Below are 17,185 nucleotides of genomic sequence, written 5' to 3' on the forward strand. Positions count from 1 at the left end.
CTATGATAGGCCTTATTAATTATATTCAAAAATTTTAAAGTTATTTCTCTGATTGTGGCTTTACTTCAGTAGTTCTTCCAATAGGTCATTAAAGACTAGACCTTATTTTGTTTTAAAGAGTTCAAGGAGTTCTGCTGTGGCGCAGTGGGTTAAGAATTCCAGCTGCAGTGGCTCTGGGTGCTGTGAAGGTATGGGTTTGATCCTTAGCATGGTGCAGCAGGCTAAAGGATCTTGCGTTGCCACAGGTGCAGTATTGGTTGCAGCTGTGGCTCAGATTCAGTCCCTCATCCAGGAACTTTCATGTGCTGTTGATGTGACCATTTAAAAAAAAAGATAAATAAAAATTTTAAAAAAGAAAGTTCAAAATTCATTTTATTATTTGTAGGTTACAAAGTTGTGGTTTCTGTCACACTGTTTTTTCTTAAGGCTAAAGGACTTTTGTTACATATATAACTCATTCTTTTGTAGCATTCGTTTGGTTCTAGGAATCCCCCTGTTTAAATTTAGTAATAGAGACCTATTTCAGGACTTGAAGGAAATTTTTTTCTTTTTATAATCTATACGTGAACACACAGAAGGGTATAGAGTGAAAAACAAGTCTCTCATTTTAGCTCCCTAGATACCCAGTTCTTCCAAGAAAGGAATAAACTTTTAAAGACACAAAATCACTTTTTTCTTCTAATTTTATTTATAGATATGACATACAGCATTGTATAAGTTTAAGGTATACAGCATAATGATTTGACTTATATACATCATGAAATGATTACCAAAATAAGTTTTGTGACATTCATCATCTGAGACAAAATAAGAGAAAAATTTCCTTTGGAACACTAAGGATTTACTTTCTTTCTTTTTTTTTTTTTTTTTTACTTTTTTGCTTTTTGTTTTCTTAGAGCCACATCCACCTCATACCGAGGTTCCCAGGCTAGGGGTCCAGTTGGAGCTATAGCTGCTGCCTATGCCACAGCCACAGCAACATCAGATCCGAGCTGCCTCTGGGACCTATAGCACAGCTCATGGCAACTCTACTTAACCTGCTGAGTGAGGCCAGGGATTGAACCCAAAACCTCATGGTTCCTAGTCAGATTTGTTTCCACTGTGCCACGACGGGAACTCCAGGATTTACTTTCTTAATAGCTTTCATATATAGCATTCAGCAGTGTTAATTATATTAATCACTTTATACATTATATCCCTAGTACTTATTTGTCTTCTAACTCAAAGTTTGTACTTTTGACCACCTTCATTCAACTCCCTCTTCCCCCATCCCCATCTCTGGCATCTACAAATCTGATCTCTTTTTCTATGGGTTTGTTTTTGAAGTATAATTGACCTAACACAGTGTTAGTTCTTGGTGCATGGTATAGTAATTTGATATTTTAGTACATTAGAAACTGATCACTACCATAATAATTATCTGTCACCATAGATATTATATTATTATTGACTACATTCCCCACTCTGTACATTTCATCCCCATGACTCAGTTATGTAACTGAAAGTTTGTACCTCTTAATTTCCCTCACCTTTTTTACTCATTCTCTCCCTCCTCCTCCCTTCTGGTAACCATTTTGTTCTCTGTACCTGTGGCTCTGTTTCTGTTTTGCTGTGTTTGTTCGCTTGTTTTTTTCAATTCCACATGTAAGTGAAATACTATGTTTGTCTTTTTCTGACTTATTTTACCTAGCATAATACCCTCCAGGTCCATCCATGTTGTCACAAATGACAAGATTTCATTCTTTTTTGTGGTTAATATTCCGTTGTAGGTATGTGCATGTACACACATGTACACGCACATGCACCCTGCATCTTCTTTTTTTTCTTTTTGTCTTCTGTCCTTTTAGGGCCTCACCTGTGGCACATGGAGGTTCCCAGGCTAGGGGTCGAATCGGAGCTGTAGCTGCCAGTCTACGTCAGAGCCACAGCAACACGGGATCTGAGCCACATCTGCGACCTACACCATAGCTCACAGCAATGCCAGATCCTTAACCCACTGAGCAAGGCCAGGGATCCAACCACAACCTCATGGTTCCTAGTCGGGTTTGTTTCCACTGCGACACGACGGGAATTCCTTTTACTTTTTTTTTTTTTTTTTTACCTTGCATCTTCTTTATCCATTCATCTATTTATGGCATTTAGATTGCTTCCTTATATCAGCTATTGAATAATGCTGCAGTGAACATGGGGTGCATTTTTTTTTTTAATTAGTGTTTTTGTTTTCTTTGAAAAAATACCCGTAAGTGGAATTGCTGGATTGTATGGTAGTTCAGTTTTTAATTTTTTTTTTTTTTTTTTCCCACTGTACAGCAAGGGGGTCAGGTTATCCTTAGATGTATACATTGCAATTACAGTTTTTTCCCCCACCCTTTCTTCTGTTCAGTTTTTAATTTTTTGAGGAACCTCCATATTATTCCACATTGGGTGTACCATTTTATATTTTCACCACCAGTGCATGAGGAGGGTTCCCATTTCTTCACATCCTTGCCAACCCTTGATGTCGTTTTGATAATAGCTACTCTGATGGTTGTTGTGAGGTGATCCCCATTGTGGTTTTGATTTGCATTCCCTGATGATTAGTGATGTTGAGCATCTTTTCATGTGTCTGTTGGCCATTTGTATGTCGTCTTTGGAAAAATGTCTGTTCATATCCTCTGCCTGTTTTTTAATTGGGTTGTTTGGGTTTTTTTGATGTTGAGTTGAATGAATTCTCTATATGTTTGGGTGTTAAACCCTTATATTGTTGGCAGATAATCTTCTCATTCACTAGGCAGCCTGTTTGTTTTGTTGATAGTTTCGTTAGTTGTACAAAAACTTTTTAGTTTGATGTAGTCGCTTTTGTTTAGTTTTGATTTTGTTTCCTTTGCCTGAGGAGACATATCCAAAAAACAAGACTGATGTCAGAATGTACTACCTTTATTTTTTTCTAGGTGTTTTATGACTTTAGTTCTGCATTTAATGTAGCAGTCTGATTTTTCCCATCACCATTTATTGAAAAAGCTGGCCTTTTCTCATTGTTTATTCTTGCCTCCTTTATCATAGGTTATTTGATCCATGTAAGTGTGAAACCTAGCAAAGGGCATGTATACCCATGGCACAGCAAGTCAGACTCTGGAAGTTTGCTGCAAAGTAAGGATATATTTCAGTTCAACAAGTGAGGGAGTGAGAAGCAAGCCTCGGATCTGCTCCAACTTGGTCTTTGAGTTACGGTTTTTTCTTTTTTTGCGGGGGGGGGGGTCGCGTGGAATAACAAAGAGCTGGGATTAATCACCATCATGTGACATTTCTATGACATTATGTAATTGTAGTTTTGGGAGTCTGGTTTATGAGTATTTGGCCAGATAGTCCATGCATGGCTCAGGGGTCTGGTAGTTCATCTTGCCCTGGAGAAACAACTTGAGTATATACCTTAATGATGCTATCTATAATAGCAGTTTTAGTACATTAGTGATGTTATCAACAATAGCAGTTTTAGTTATCTGGCTCTGGTTGATTAGTGTTCTTTTAGCATAGGATTGAGGTCAGAGGGGACAAGAAAGGGAATAAAGTTTTACATAGAGAGAGTAATCATAAACACGGTAAGGGAACTTGGTTTTAGGGGAACTTGGTTTCAAGTGTGGTTTCATTTCTGGACATGTTATTCTCTCCATTAATTTATGTGTCTGTTTTTATGCAGTACTATACTGTTTTGATTACTCTAGCTTTGTAAAATAGCTCCAACATTATTCTTCATTTCAAGATTATTTTGGTTACTCAGTCTTTTGTGTTTTTATACTAATTTTAGAGTTAATTTGTTGTAACTATGTGAAAAATGCCATTGATATATTGTTAGAGATTGCACAGAATCTGTAGATTACCTTGGGTAGTATGCTTGTTTTAACAATATTAATTCTTCCAGTCCAGGAGCACAGTGTGTCATTTCATTTGAGGTATCCTCCATTTGTTTAATCAGTGTCTTTAAGTTTTCCTAGTACAAGTCTTTTACCTCCTTAGGATAGGTTTATTCCTAGATATTTTATTCTTTTTGATGCAGTCACAAATGGGATTTTTTTCTTGCTTTCTCTTTCTGATAGTTCATTGTTAGTGTATATAAACACAACATCTCTGTATATTAGCTTTGTATTCTGTAACTTTACTGAATTGATGAGTTTTTTTGGTGCTGTCTTTAGGATTTTTTTCTTCTTTTCAGGGCCGAACCTGCAGCATGTGGAAGTTCCCAGGCTAGGGGTCGAATTGGAGCTGCAGCCGGCCTATGCCACAGCCACAGCAACACCAGATCCAAGCCACATCTGTGACCTTTAACCCACAGAGTGAGGCCAGGGATCAAACCTACATCCTCATGGATGCTAGTTCGGTTCTAAACCCACTGAGCCACAATGGGAACCCCTAGGAATTTTAATATGTAATATCATGTCATCTGCAGAAAATGAGTTTTACTTCTTCCTTTCCAGCTTGGATTCTTCTTACTTGTTTTTCTTGTCACTTTTTTTTTTGGTCTTTTTGCCATTTCTTGGGCCTCTCCCGCGGCATATGGAGGTTCCCAGGCTAGGGGTTGAATCAGAGCTGTAGCTGCTGGCCTATGCCACAGCAACGCGGGATCCGAGCCGCGTCTGCAACCTACACCACAGCTCACGGCAATGCCGGATCCCTAACCCATTGACCAAGGCCAGGGATCAAACCCTCAACCTCGTGGTTCCTAGTTGGATTCGTTAACCACTGAGCAACGACAGGAACTCCTCTTGTCACTTCTTTATGAAAAGGTATTTGTTACAAAGAAAGTGAAAATAAAAAAGTAATTGAAATGTCTAGAGACCAACCAGTATAATAGCATCAAGGCTGGAAAATGTGGCTTTTATGCTAATTCCACCACCCTCATGCTTTGACTATAGAAGCTGCTTTGTCCTACAGTGAAGATTAGTAGTCTTTTTATATGAAGATGTGGGTGTTTATTATAGACCATAGTGGACTCTTGATGTTCACAGGGAATACATGCAGACGTTAATGACTTGACAAATTAGCAAATGCTATACTTGCTGAAGCTCTCCAGCACCGATTTCTTTGGGGGCTCTTTTTTACATTGTTACTGCATCATCAGAATTTCTTAGTGAAAATGCTGCACTGTAGTTTGGTTGCCCAGGGATGCTCACTAGCAAATGGTCTACCAACAAGCAAGTCTAATTTTCTTCTTCTGTTCTTTGGGTATAGATTTAGTAAAACCATTGCTAAAGTGAAACTTAGTAACATACAAATAATGAATGAAACTGAATATTACAGATAAGAATGAAACAGTGAACATACAAAATAGTCATTAGAGACCTTTAGAAGTGAATTTTCTTCAAGAATAGAGGTTACCAAGAATGAGAGTTTTCAGACTCTTAATTGAAATCGTGGGTTTGAGAACATTTTAATCCTCAAGAGTAATCTTTGTAGAAGAGATTGCAGCATAGTGGCTCTATTGGTATTAGGTAGTAGGGATTAATTAGTTGTTTGAAATGAGTTGAAATAGAATGAAAGGAATTTAATTAGTAGAGATTTCCCTATGCTATTTTGCTTTGTAAAAAGTTCTTATATAGAGAATTCTTATCTGTTATATTTAGTTTTTATAGCTTAATGTCAAAGAAAACATAATGTCTTTCATCTAGTTTTAGTGTTGCCTCTTAAAAATATTTAATTCATGTTACAACTGTTTGGAATGTATAAATAAAACCTACCAATAATTTACTTGAAAAAGAAACTATGTACCCCAAGTCCATCCCAAGGCCAAACTGATTGCCAAATTACCATAAATTTAACATAAAACAAAACAAAACTGGCAATTTCTGTCTTAAAACCTGGAGACTTGGCCTTACTAGATGCCTCAAAGTTCAGGAGTGGTCCTCAGGCTACAAGGAGATCAAGAGTGTCTCTGAGGGCAGAGAGGCAATTCTTGAGTGGTTTGCGAAGGCCAGCCGAGCAGTTAAGGGTTAAATATTACATGTTACGGGTCTAAGTGGGTCTGGAGGCTTAAATGTCACTACTTCAGCCTTCCTCAGATACCCATTCATGCTCTGCTGCCTCATCTATAGCCTATGTTCATTGTGTGATACTTTTTTGTATTTGTTTCCTCATTTTTTTGTCTTTTCCTCCCCTTTGTTATTAAATCATGAGTGAATAATGAACAAAGGCAGAGACAGAGTAGCTTTGTGGGTTGATAAGTCCGCCAAGGAGGGAGTGAATAGTAATAGGTGTTTGTGAATCAGTATAACACAAATTCTTTATCTATATCTGCTATTGTGATTGGATCATCTGTGAGGCAGGCTGTTATAATTGGCCTTCCTACATTAGAACATCTAGACCAGAATTCATAAATGCCTAGTGTGAGAGCTACAACCACTTCCCCCTCATCTGTGTAGACAACACAGATGAAAGAAGAGCACATCATTCATAGCACCATTGCCCAGGTGGAAGCTATCACCAGTCTGAGTTGGCCGACCACATGGGAAATGTTGGCATAGACCACAGTCTATATAGGGGACCTGTTCATGCCAGAATCTCAGGATACCTTAATCTTTTTGGCTAGTGTTTTTTTGAAGAGTTAGAAGTTTTATGAATCAGTGTTGCAAATTATGTCATTTTTTGAAGGATAGTCTTGGAAATTAATGATTTTGCAGAAAGTTTTTATTACTCGATTTGCTTCAGAAGAATAACTTTTGAGTTTAGTTTATTTGGAATGAAGGCCTATTTTGAGAATTTAGGCGATTCAGAGATGAGAAGCATTAAGTAATTATGTCCCTTAGGAACCTGAAATTAAAAAAATACTGCATGCTGCTTAATTCTATATGGTAAAGACTGAAGATAATCTCTCCTTCTTAAAACAAACAGCAAACACAAAAATCCACTGGGATTTTGAGAGATGTTACTCTTTGGTTAATAAGATTACTTCTCAAATGAATCTTATGCTATTTTGCTTTGTTTTGTTTGCTGTGTCTGCAGCATCTGAAAGTCCCCAGGCTGGGGAATTGAACTTGAGCTGCTACAGTGATGAAGCCAGATTCTTAACCTGCTGTGCCACAAGAGAACTGCTGAATTATGTGCTTTTAAACTGACATCCTGTGGGAAGGAATTATGTCTGTAGTTGGGAGTAACTTTGGATGTGCACTTAAAACTAAGAATGTATTATTGTCTTTTGGGAAATTATTTAAGGAAAAATTATCCAAAATGTTCTAAAATAGGGAGGAAATGAACATAGGATCCTTGAAATATTGGTGTTAGTGAGTGAATCTATTTTTTTCTAGCCCTTTAAAAAGACTTCATCAGAGAAATATCCTCAGATATGATGTATGTGTTCAGAGTGGTAACCTCTGTATGAATTACTTAGAAAAGAAGAAAATGTGTCAAGTGGGATAGTTTTCCTCAAAACTAAGAGGAATTTACTTAGACTTGGAAGGAGCACACTATGTTTATTTCCCAGCTTATAAGTAAACATTGAAACATTGGGGTAGATTTTAAAATGTCAGTTTTAAAGCCCAGAGACTTTTTCCTTATACCAAAACTATAAAACATGGATTTTTCTATTAGAAGACATTTGTAAGTTAGTATCCTTTTAGAATATTAAAGAACAAAACAAGATTAGCAATGACTTTTTCCTGAACTAGTGGTCTTAATTCCTTATGATTGAATGTTACCAAGAATTTCACTGTTACTGTAGTAAGTAATTTATCTTCTAGTTCTAGATATGTCCTAGATATAATAATACATGAAGATGATAATGTGATCATTAAATTAAAAATCTTTTATTTGGAAATAATTTCAAATTTACAGAAAAGCTGCAGAAATAAAAGAATTCCAAAAAACATTTGTATGCTTTTTATTGAGGTCAAATATTTTGCTTTATCATTCATATGCTGTGTGTGTCACCTTTCTGTAAGATCCATGCACCGTGGCTCTTATTCCTCAGTACTTAAGTTTATATTTTCTAAGCTTAGAATTATCCACTAGCATGACTAAAAAAATAGTTACCCACTTTATTATTTTAAAAAATGATACTTCACAGATTTTATCTCTTCCTGTTTTGTCATTTGACCTAATGATGTTGTTCATAGTGTTTTTGCCTTCCAGTGCAAGATCAATTCTAGGGTCAGGTACTGAATTTAGTTGTCATGTCTTTTCAGCTCCCCTCAGTCTAGTCTGAAACATTTTTATGGCCTGGATCTTATGACATTGGCATCTTTGAAAAATTACTTCGCTCTCTCACAAGAACAGAATGTTCCTCTGTTTTGAGTGTCTGTTTCTTCATGATTAGATTTAGTTTATGCATTCTCAACTGAAATACTGCAAAAGGGGTATTGTATCCTTCTCATGGTAACACTTCTGTAGGCACATGAAGTCCATCTGAGAAGTCCATATGAAGTCAAGGTGTTGTCTGAATTCTCCACTGTATAATTACTTGTTTTTCCCTGTGCAACTGATGAGTGGTTTGTGAGGGTATGCTTTAAGGCCATGGAAATATCCTACTGCTCATCAAAATTTCCCCTCAGCTCTGTCTTAATAACTTCAGCAAAAAATAGATTGCCATTCTTTTTTTTTTTACTGTTAAGTTGAAATATGAGTAATATTATTAGTGATTCCACATATCAGTGAAATATAAGAAGCATAATAATGCTGCAGATTAGAAAAATGAGTGTTGGGAATAACAATTTTCCACTTGAATTAAAAGTTCTTGGAAAAAAATAACTAACTTGTATATTAATTGGCCATATCTTCTCACTTGTCAAATGTGTAAATTTTGGCAATTAAATAGTTGAGTCATAGTATGTGTTTAAAATAAAGACCACTCCATTAAGCATGTAAAAGTAGTTCTGGTTGAGAGGAGAAATTTATTATAAGGCTTTTGTTTTGTGCTCCTTATTTATTCTTTCTTTACAGAGTAGCTTAGATAACTAAAGCCTTAAATAATAAAGATTCTTAGAGAAAAAACATTGAGACATTTGTCAGAGCAGGTATTCTTCCACTTGTGTTTAAAGTTTATTATACTGGATTGGACTGCTACCAGATTGAAGAGAAGCATCTTCTGCCATGTTGTCAATAGCTTGATTTCTGCAATTCATCATTTAAAAGAACAATTGTAAAATTTAATCTAATCCATTTGGAACCTCTCTACTTTAAAGCACTGAAATGTATGAGTATTTCACTGTGTTCTCACTAGTGTCAGTTATGGTATATAAGCCATCAGTGCACCCATGGTACATCTCTATACATTAACCTATTTACAAAGAATAGACCCCTTTTCCATTCTTAGTGTCTTAGAGTGTGGTTGGTGAAGTGTCCTTTCACTATTAACAGATCCACTGCCTCATGTTTTCTGCCTTCTTGGTATTAATTTTTAACCTTGGTCCTTCTCTTTATTTCCCCTTTTCTAGTTGCCTCATTTTAGGACCTGCAGTTATAAATGTGGGTAAGCTCTATGTGCTGGAGTTGACATTAATAGAACATTATGGGACAAGGTCTGGGCCTTTGGCATACTAATGAATTTTTTTATAAAAAAGAGCCACATTTTTCTGTTTTAGACATACATCTCTTCCTTAAGTATATTTTATCTTTCTTTTTTTTTTTTTTTTTTTTTTTTGTCTTTTTGTCTTTTCTAGGGCTGCTTCCCATGACATATGGAGGTTCCCAGGCTAGGGGTCGAATCAGAGCTGTAACCACCGGCCTATGCCAGAGCCACAGCAACTCGGGATCCGAGCTGCGTCTGCAACCTACACCACAGCTCACGGCAATGCCGGATCCTTAACCCACTAAGCAAGGCCAGGGACCTCATGGTTCCTAGTCGGATTCGTTAACCACTGCGCCACAAAGGGAACTCCTTATCTTTATTTCTTTTTTGGCTGCCCTGTAGCATATGGAGTTCCAGGGCCAGGGATTAGTTCCAAGTTGCAATTTGCCACCTAAGCCGTAGCTGCGGCAACATCAGATCCTTAACCTACCATGCCTGACCAGGGATCAAACCCGAGTCTTAGTGCTCCCAAGACACCAATGATCCTGTTGTGCCAAAGTGGGAACTCCTAAGTATATTTTATTTTATTTATTTATTTTTTCCTAAGTATATTTTAAAGTGAGGGGCTTATGAATAAAACAAAGTCATAATTTTTTTAACTTTATTTTTAAAATTGTTTATTTTCTATATTTTTAAATTTTACTGAAGTATAATTGATTTACAATGTTGTGATAATTTCTGCTATACAACACAGTGACTCAGTTTTACACATAACCATTTTTTTAAAATCCTTTTCCCACATAGGTTATTATGGAATATTGGATAGAGTTCCCTGTGGTATACAACAGATCCCCATTTTATGCATATGCCAATTTATCCCTCGCCCCACACTGCCTGTACCCTTTGGAAATGGTCTGTTTTTGAAGTCTGTGAGTCTGTTTGTAAGTAAATTCATTTGTATCTTTTTTTAAGATTCTGCATATAGGTGTTCATATCTTACAATGTCTGTCTGACTTAATTCATTTAGTTTGATAATTTCTAGGTCTATCTTGTTGCTGTCAGTGGCCCATTATTTCATTCTTTTTTATGGCTAATATCCCATTGTATATGTGTACCACACCTTCTTCTCAAATAGATTTTTTAAAAGATTGCTTCCCAAAAAGACAATATCAATTCCCTTTCCACCAGTTATATATGAAAATATACTTTTCCTTTCACTCCCATCAGTAGTAGGTGTTAACATTCTTTTGAATTTTTGCCAATCTGATGGGTGAGAATTTGCTTTAATTTGCATTTCCCTGAGTATTAGAAGGTTCAGCCATATGTTTATTGGCCATTTGGGTTTACTGTTCTCTGGGCCTATTCATATCTTGGGAACATTTTTCTATTGGATGCTTTGTCTTTTTCTTAACAATTTTTAAGAGCTGGAAATTAACTCTTTATCTGTCATGGGCATGGTAAATATATTTTTTCCAATTTAATGTTAGTCTTTTAATTTTGTCCATAGGGATTTTCTAAATTTTATGTGGTCAGAAAGTTCCACATCCAATAATGACAGAATACCCTGTAAAAGCTCATCTCTGACAGGTAATGGCTATAAATTCTGGACAAAATATTTAAAAGGCTATGTAAAAGCACTGGAAGTAATCAAAGTCTAGCAAATATGTGTACCACACCTTCTTTATCCAGTTCTTTGTCTACGGGCATTTAGGTTGCTTTTATGTCTTGGCTATTGTAAATAGTGCTGCAGTGAACATTGGGGTACATGTGTCTTTTTGAATTATGATTTTCTCTGGATATATGCACAGGGTGGGATTACTGGATCATATTATAGTGCTATTTTTAGTTTTTTTAAGGAACCTCCCTACTGTTTTCCATAGTGGTTGTACCAATGTACATTCCTACCAGTGGTGTAGCAGAATTCCCTTTTCTCCACATCCTCTCCTGCATTTATTGTTTGTAGACTCATTGGTGTCCCATTCTGACTGGTGTAAGGTGATACTTGCTTGTGGTTTTGACTTTGGGCAAATGACTTAATCTGTCTCCAGCTTGGTTTTTCTCATCTGAAAAATAAGGATAGCACTATCTACTTGATAGAGTTGTTTTAAGGATTAAGTTAATATTGATTAATATTTTATTAAGTGCTTAGAACAGTGCTTCATGTTATTTAGGTGTTTGTTAAAATAAAATTCATGATACACAGTTAAGTAATATTTTTAAATCATCTCATTATTTCTTAAATTATTAGTCTGTTTAGTGTTATTTTGATAGCATAGAAATAAATTGTGTTATTCAGAGTATAACTGCCAACTGAGTGGTTTAGTCATTCAATACAAGCTTTGAGAAGTGACAATTAAGATTTGACTGACACCAAAAAAAAGTAGAAAATGCTTCCAAGTCTATAAAATTGTTATACCACAAAATCTATTCATCAGAGCTAATAAATATTAATTGAAAGTTCAGGGGCAGCTAGGTATACTGCAGCCCCTACTTCACCTTATTATGGGGTGGTGCTATAACTGATGATCATAATCATAAAATTTTACTACCAGAAGGGCCTCTAAGGTTTTTAGTTTTCTTGTTTTACAATTGATAAAATAACCCCCAAACACCAAGAACACATTAAATCATGTTCCTTGGATTGTGAGAAGTTAGCCAAGTATGTATTGCATTTTAGAAAGCTTTCTGTGCAAGCTATGTTAAAAGGTTTGGTACCTAAAAACTTGAGCTGTGATTTTGGCTACTTCTTTATGTATAACACCTTTTCCTAATGGTACCAAATAAATGAGGCATTATCTTATACAGACTTCTTCTCTGATGTTATTTAAAACCTAATGTAATTCACAATGGCAGTCTTTAGGAAAAATGTAATCAACCACTCTTGAGCTATGTGACCCTGGAAATATATTTCTTGTTCTATAAAATGGTAGTGATAGTTGCCTCCCTTTACATCATACTAGTTTTTTTTTTTAATTGTGAAATATACAAAACATAAAATTTACCATCTTAACTATTTTTAAGTGTACAGTTCAGTACTATTAAGTTATATTTACATCTTTAACCATCACCGCCATCCATCTTTAGAATCTTTTATATTCCCAAACTGAAGTTCCATACCCACTAGGCAATAACTACCTATTATTTCCCACTTTCTCTAGCCTCTGGCATCTACCATTCAACTTTCTATCTTTATGAATTTAGGTTTCTCGTATGAGTAGATTCATTAAGTATTTGTCTTTTCTGTGACTGGCTTATTTCACTTAGCACATAATGTCCTCAAGGTTCATCCCTGTTGTAGCATGAATAAGGTTTTTAAGGCTGAATGATATTACATTGTAGCAATGGACTACACTTTATTCATCTGCATATGGACACTAAGGTTGCTTCCTACCTTTTGGCTATGAACAGGGCTCCAGTGAACATGGTTGTACAAATCTTTCTTCAGGTTCCTGCTTTCAGTTCTGTTGCGTTTATACTCAGAACTGGAATTGCTGGATCATGTGGTAGTTGTATATTTAATTTTTTGAGGAACCACAATATTGTTTTCCATAGCATTTGCACCATTTTACATTCCCACCAGCAGTGCTCCAAGATTCCAGTTTCTCCACATCCTCACAAACATTTGTTTTGATTTGGGGGTTACTTGGTTTCTTTTTTGCTTGCCTTTTTGAGGGATGTGAGGTAATATCTTTTGTGGTTTTGATTTGCATTTCCCTAATGATTAGTAATATTGAGCATCTTTTCATGTGCTTTTTAGCTATTCTTCCCCTTTGGAAAAATGTTTATTTGAATCAGAGCTACAGCGGCAGGCCTGTGCCATAGCTCACAGCAGTGCCAGATCCTTAACTCACTGAGTGAGGCCAGGGCTTGAACCCTCAAATTCATGGATACTAGTCAGGTTTGTTTCTGCCGAGCCACAATGGGAACTTCTCATTTTGCCAAGTCTCTTAAGAGCAGTTTTAGGTTCACAGCATAGGTGAAGGGAAGGACCAGGGATTTCCCACATACCCCCAGCTCATATGTTCACAGCCTCAGCTGTTTTCACCATCTCATACCAGAGCAGTACATTTGCTGTAATTGATACACTTATATTGATGCATCATAATTACCTTTGATGCATCATAATTACCCAAAGTCAGTATTCTGTGTGTGTTGTACATTCTTTAGGTTTGGATAAATGTATAATGAAAGGTATCCATCATTATTTTTACTGTCCAAAAAACCTCTGTGCTTTGCTTATTCATTCCTCTCTGCCTTTACAATCCCTGAACACTGGTCCTTTTGTTGTTCTCATAGTTCTGACTTTTTTGTTATGTCGTATTGTTGGAATCATACAGTAGGTAATCTTTCCAGATTGAGTCTTCCCTTTATGCATTTAAGATTCCTTTATGTCTTTTGTGGCTAGGTAGCTGATTTCTTTTTAGTGCTGAATAATATTACATTGTCTCAGTGTACCACAGTCTGTTTATCCTTTCACTTGCTGAAGGACATCTTGATTGCCTTCAGTTTTAGCAATTTCAAGTAACGATTCTATAAGCATTTAATGTGTGGGTTTTTGTGTGGACTTATATTTTCAAGTCTTTTGGGTAAATGCCAAGGAGTGTGATTGATGGATTGTATGGTAAAAGTATATTTAGTTTTTTAAGAAAACTGCCAAACTGTCTTCCAGAAGGGCCGTACCATTCTGTGTTCCTATCAGCAATGACTGAGAGTTCCTCTTGTTTTACATCCTTACCAGCATTTGGTGTTATCCAAGAATACCAGTTTTGGGCCCTCAAATTGGTGTGTAGTGGTATCTCATTGTTTTAATTTGCATTTCTCCATGGCACATGATGAGGAGTATCTTTTCACATGCTTTTTGCCGTCTGTATATCTTCTTTGGTGAGATGTCTGTTACTGTCTTTGGCTCATATTTGAATTGGACTATTCATTTCATATTGTTGAGTTTTAAGTGTTTTTTGTATATTTTGGATGACAGTCCTTTAATGAGTCTGTCTTTTGCAGATGTTTTCTCCTACTCTATGGCTTGTCTTCTAACTCTTGACATTGTCTCTTGCAGAGCAGAAGTTTTTAATGTTAGCTTATTATTTCCTTCACAGATCGTGGCTTTGCTGTTACCTTTGCCCATTTTTTAGTCAGGTTATATTTTCTTATTGTATCATGAGTAGTTTTGATATCATGACTAGGTTTTCACATATACATCATATGTGTGAAAGTTCTGAGAATTATAATGTCTCATAGGTATGAATAAAGTAGTGATTTGGTTGTGTTAACATTTTTTTCTGAGATCAGTCCACTGAAAAGAAGGTAAAAAGAAACAGGATACTTTTGGGGCTTTGTAGAGGAAATTAATTTGTAAAATTGGAATTCATTGTGGTTAGGTTGTATAGACAGTTTTGGAATGAATGTGTGGCTAGCCTAACAATTGACCTGTGTTAGTTAGGGCCATGAAAATAGTCCCCTTTGTTTAACCTGTCCCAAGTTGATATATTTCATAATCCTGGGCTGTTTACCTAATAAATAAGAGTCAGATGAACTGAGAAATAAATGATCAGTAAATAAAATACATAGATATATAAATATATAAAATCAGTATTAATTGTGACCCATTAATTGAAGTCAAAATAAAGACTATGGCAAGAAAGATGGAGGGCCTGTTAGAGAATTATGATACTTCACTGAAAGATGTAAAAGATTTAAATGTTTGAGTGGATAAACCATGTGCTTATATGGAGAGAGTTGGTTAAATATCAAAAAATATCAAGAGTTAAATAAAGGGCAGTCAGTATTTTAACAGAATTATTAATTTCTAAAGTTCATTTTAAATTTGAGAAATGAACTACATTTCAGAACATTCCAAATTCTTGATCTGCTACATAGAATAATACATAGGATAAACTATAGTAATTCATGTAGTCATCGTTAGAAATAAACGGATTAATGGAAAACAATTGAGGACTCAGATACACAACTATCTCTATATAGAATTTGGCATATCACATCAAACTAGTTAGGGAAATGTGGATTTTTAAATGAGGAGTGAGATGATTATAGGTTGTCCATTTTTACAAAGGAACTTCCTTAGGCTGTATAATCATATTCTAGATGGATAAACATTTTATTTATTTTTATTTATTCCCACTGCACAGCAAAGGGATCAAGTTATCCTTATATGTATACATTTTTATCCCCACCCTTTGTTCTGTTGCAATATGAGTATCTAGACATAGTTCTCAATGCTACTCAGCAGGATCTCCTTGTAAATCTATTCTAAGTTGTGTCTGATAACCCCAAGCTCCCGATCCCTCCCACTCTCTCCCTCTCCCATCAGGCAGCCGCAAGTCTATTTTCCAAGTCCATGACTTTCTTTTCTGTGGAGATGTTCATTTGTGCTGGATATTAGATTCCAGTTATAAGTGATATCATATGGTATTTGTCTTTGTCTTTCTGGCTCATTTCACTCAGGATGAGATTCTCTAGTTCCATCCATGTTGCTGCAAATGGCATTATGTCATTCTTTTTTATGGCTGAGTAGTATTCCATTGTGTATGTATACCACATCTTCCGAATCCAATCGTCTGTTGATGGACATTTGGGTTGTTTCCATGTCCTGGCTATTGTGAATAGTGCTGCAATGAACATACGGGGTGCATGTGTCTCTTTTAAGTAGGGTTTTGTCCGGATATATGCCCAAGAGTGGGATTGCGGGTTCATATGGAAGTTCTATGTATAGATTTCTAAGGTATCTCCAAACTGTTCTCCATGGTGGCTGTACCAGTTTACATTACCACCAACAGTTCAGGAGGGTTCCCTTTTCTCCACAGCCCCTCCATCACTTGTTATGTGTGGATTTATTAATGATGGCCATTCTGACAGGTGTGAGGTGGTATCTCATGGTAGTTTTGATTTGCATTTCTCTTTTAATCAGCGATTTTGAGCATTTTTTCATGTTTGCTGGCCATCAGTATATCTTCCTTGGAGAACAGTCTATTCAGGTCTTTTGCCCATTTTTCCATTGATTGATTGGCTTTTTTGCTGTTGAGTTGTATAAGTTGCTTATATATTCTAGAGATTAAGCTGGATAAACATTTTAAATTTAAAAATACAAATACTATTAGAAGGTACTTAATTTTAGTTTATAAACAGGAAGGTCATAAAGAAGGAAACAATTGTATAAAAGGAAGATCATTTTTATGAAAAAAACATTTTTTAAGACTTGTTAAAAGACCAACTCAGGAGTTCCTCTGTGGCTTAGCAAGTTAAGGATCCAGCATTATCACTGCTGCGGCTTGGGTTGCTGCTGTGGCACAAATTCTATTCCTGGCCCAGGAAATTCCACATGCTGTGGATATGGCAAAAAAAAAAAAAAAAAAAAAAAAAAAAAAAAAAAGACCAATTCAGAAAAGCAACAGTAAATTTTAACAGTATTATCAAAATAATTTAAATACTAAAAGGGGAAAACTTTGAATTTCTGATTTACTTCTGCTTTGCAAAATTGTATGTATGGATAGGGGAATTAATACATTCTCATATGTAACTGTATGGTATTTCTTAAGCTTAAAAATATATTAAAAAACTACCTTGGTTTCACAAATACCTTTAATAGAAGAATATGTCTTTGAGTGAAAAAAACTATGCACCTCTTCAAGACTTATGGCTGTCAAGAGTGTTTTCTGTATTTTTTTGGCTATACCTGTGGTATGCAGAAGTTCC

General features: G+C 35.8%; 1 protein-coding gene across 2 annotated transcripts in view; it reads left to right on the forward strand.

Moving 5' to 3' along the window:
* ARL8B (ADP ribosylation factor like GTPase 8B) overlaps positions 1–17,185 on the forward strand; it is a 56,201-nt gene that overhangs the window by 23,699 nt on the left and 15,317 nt on the right.

Source organism: Sus scrofa, chromosome 13, assembly GCF_000003025.6.
Source record: "Sus scrofa isolate TJ Tabasco breed Duroc chromosome 13, Sscrofa11.1, whole genome shotgun sequence".
Lineage (NCBI taxonomy): Eukaryota > Metazoa > Chordata > Mammalia > Artiodactyla > Suidae > Sus > Sus scrofa.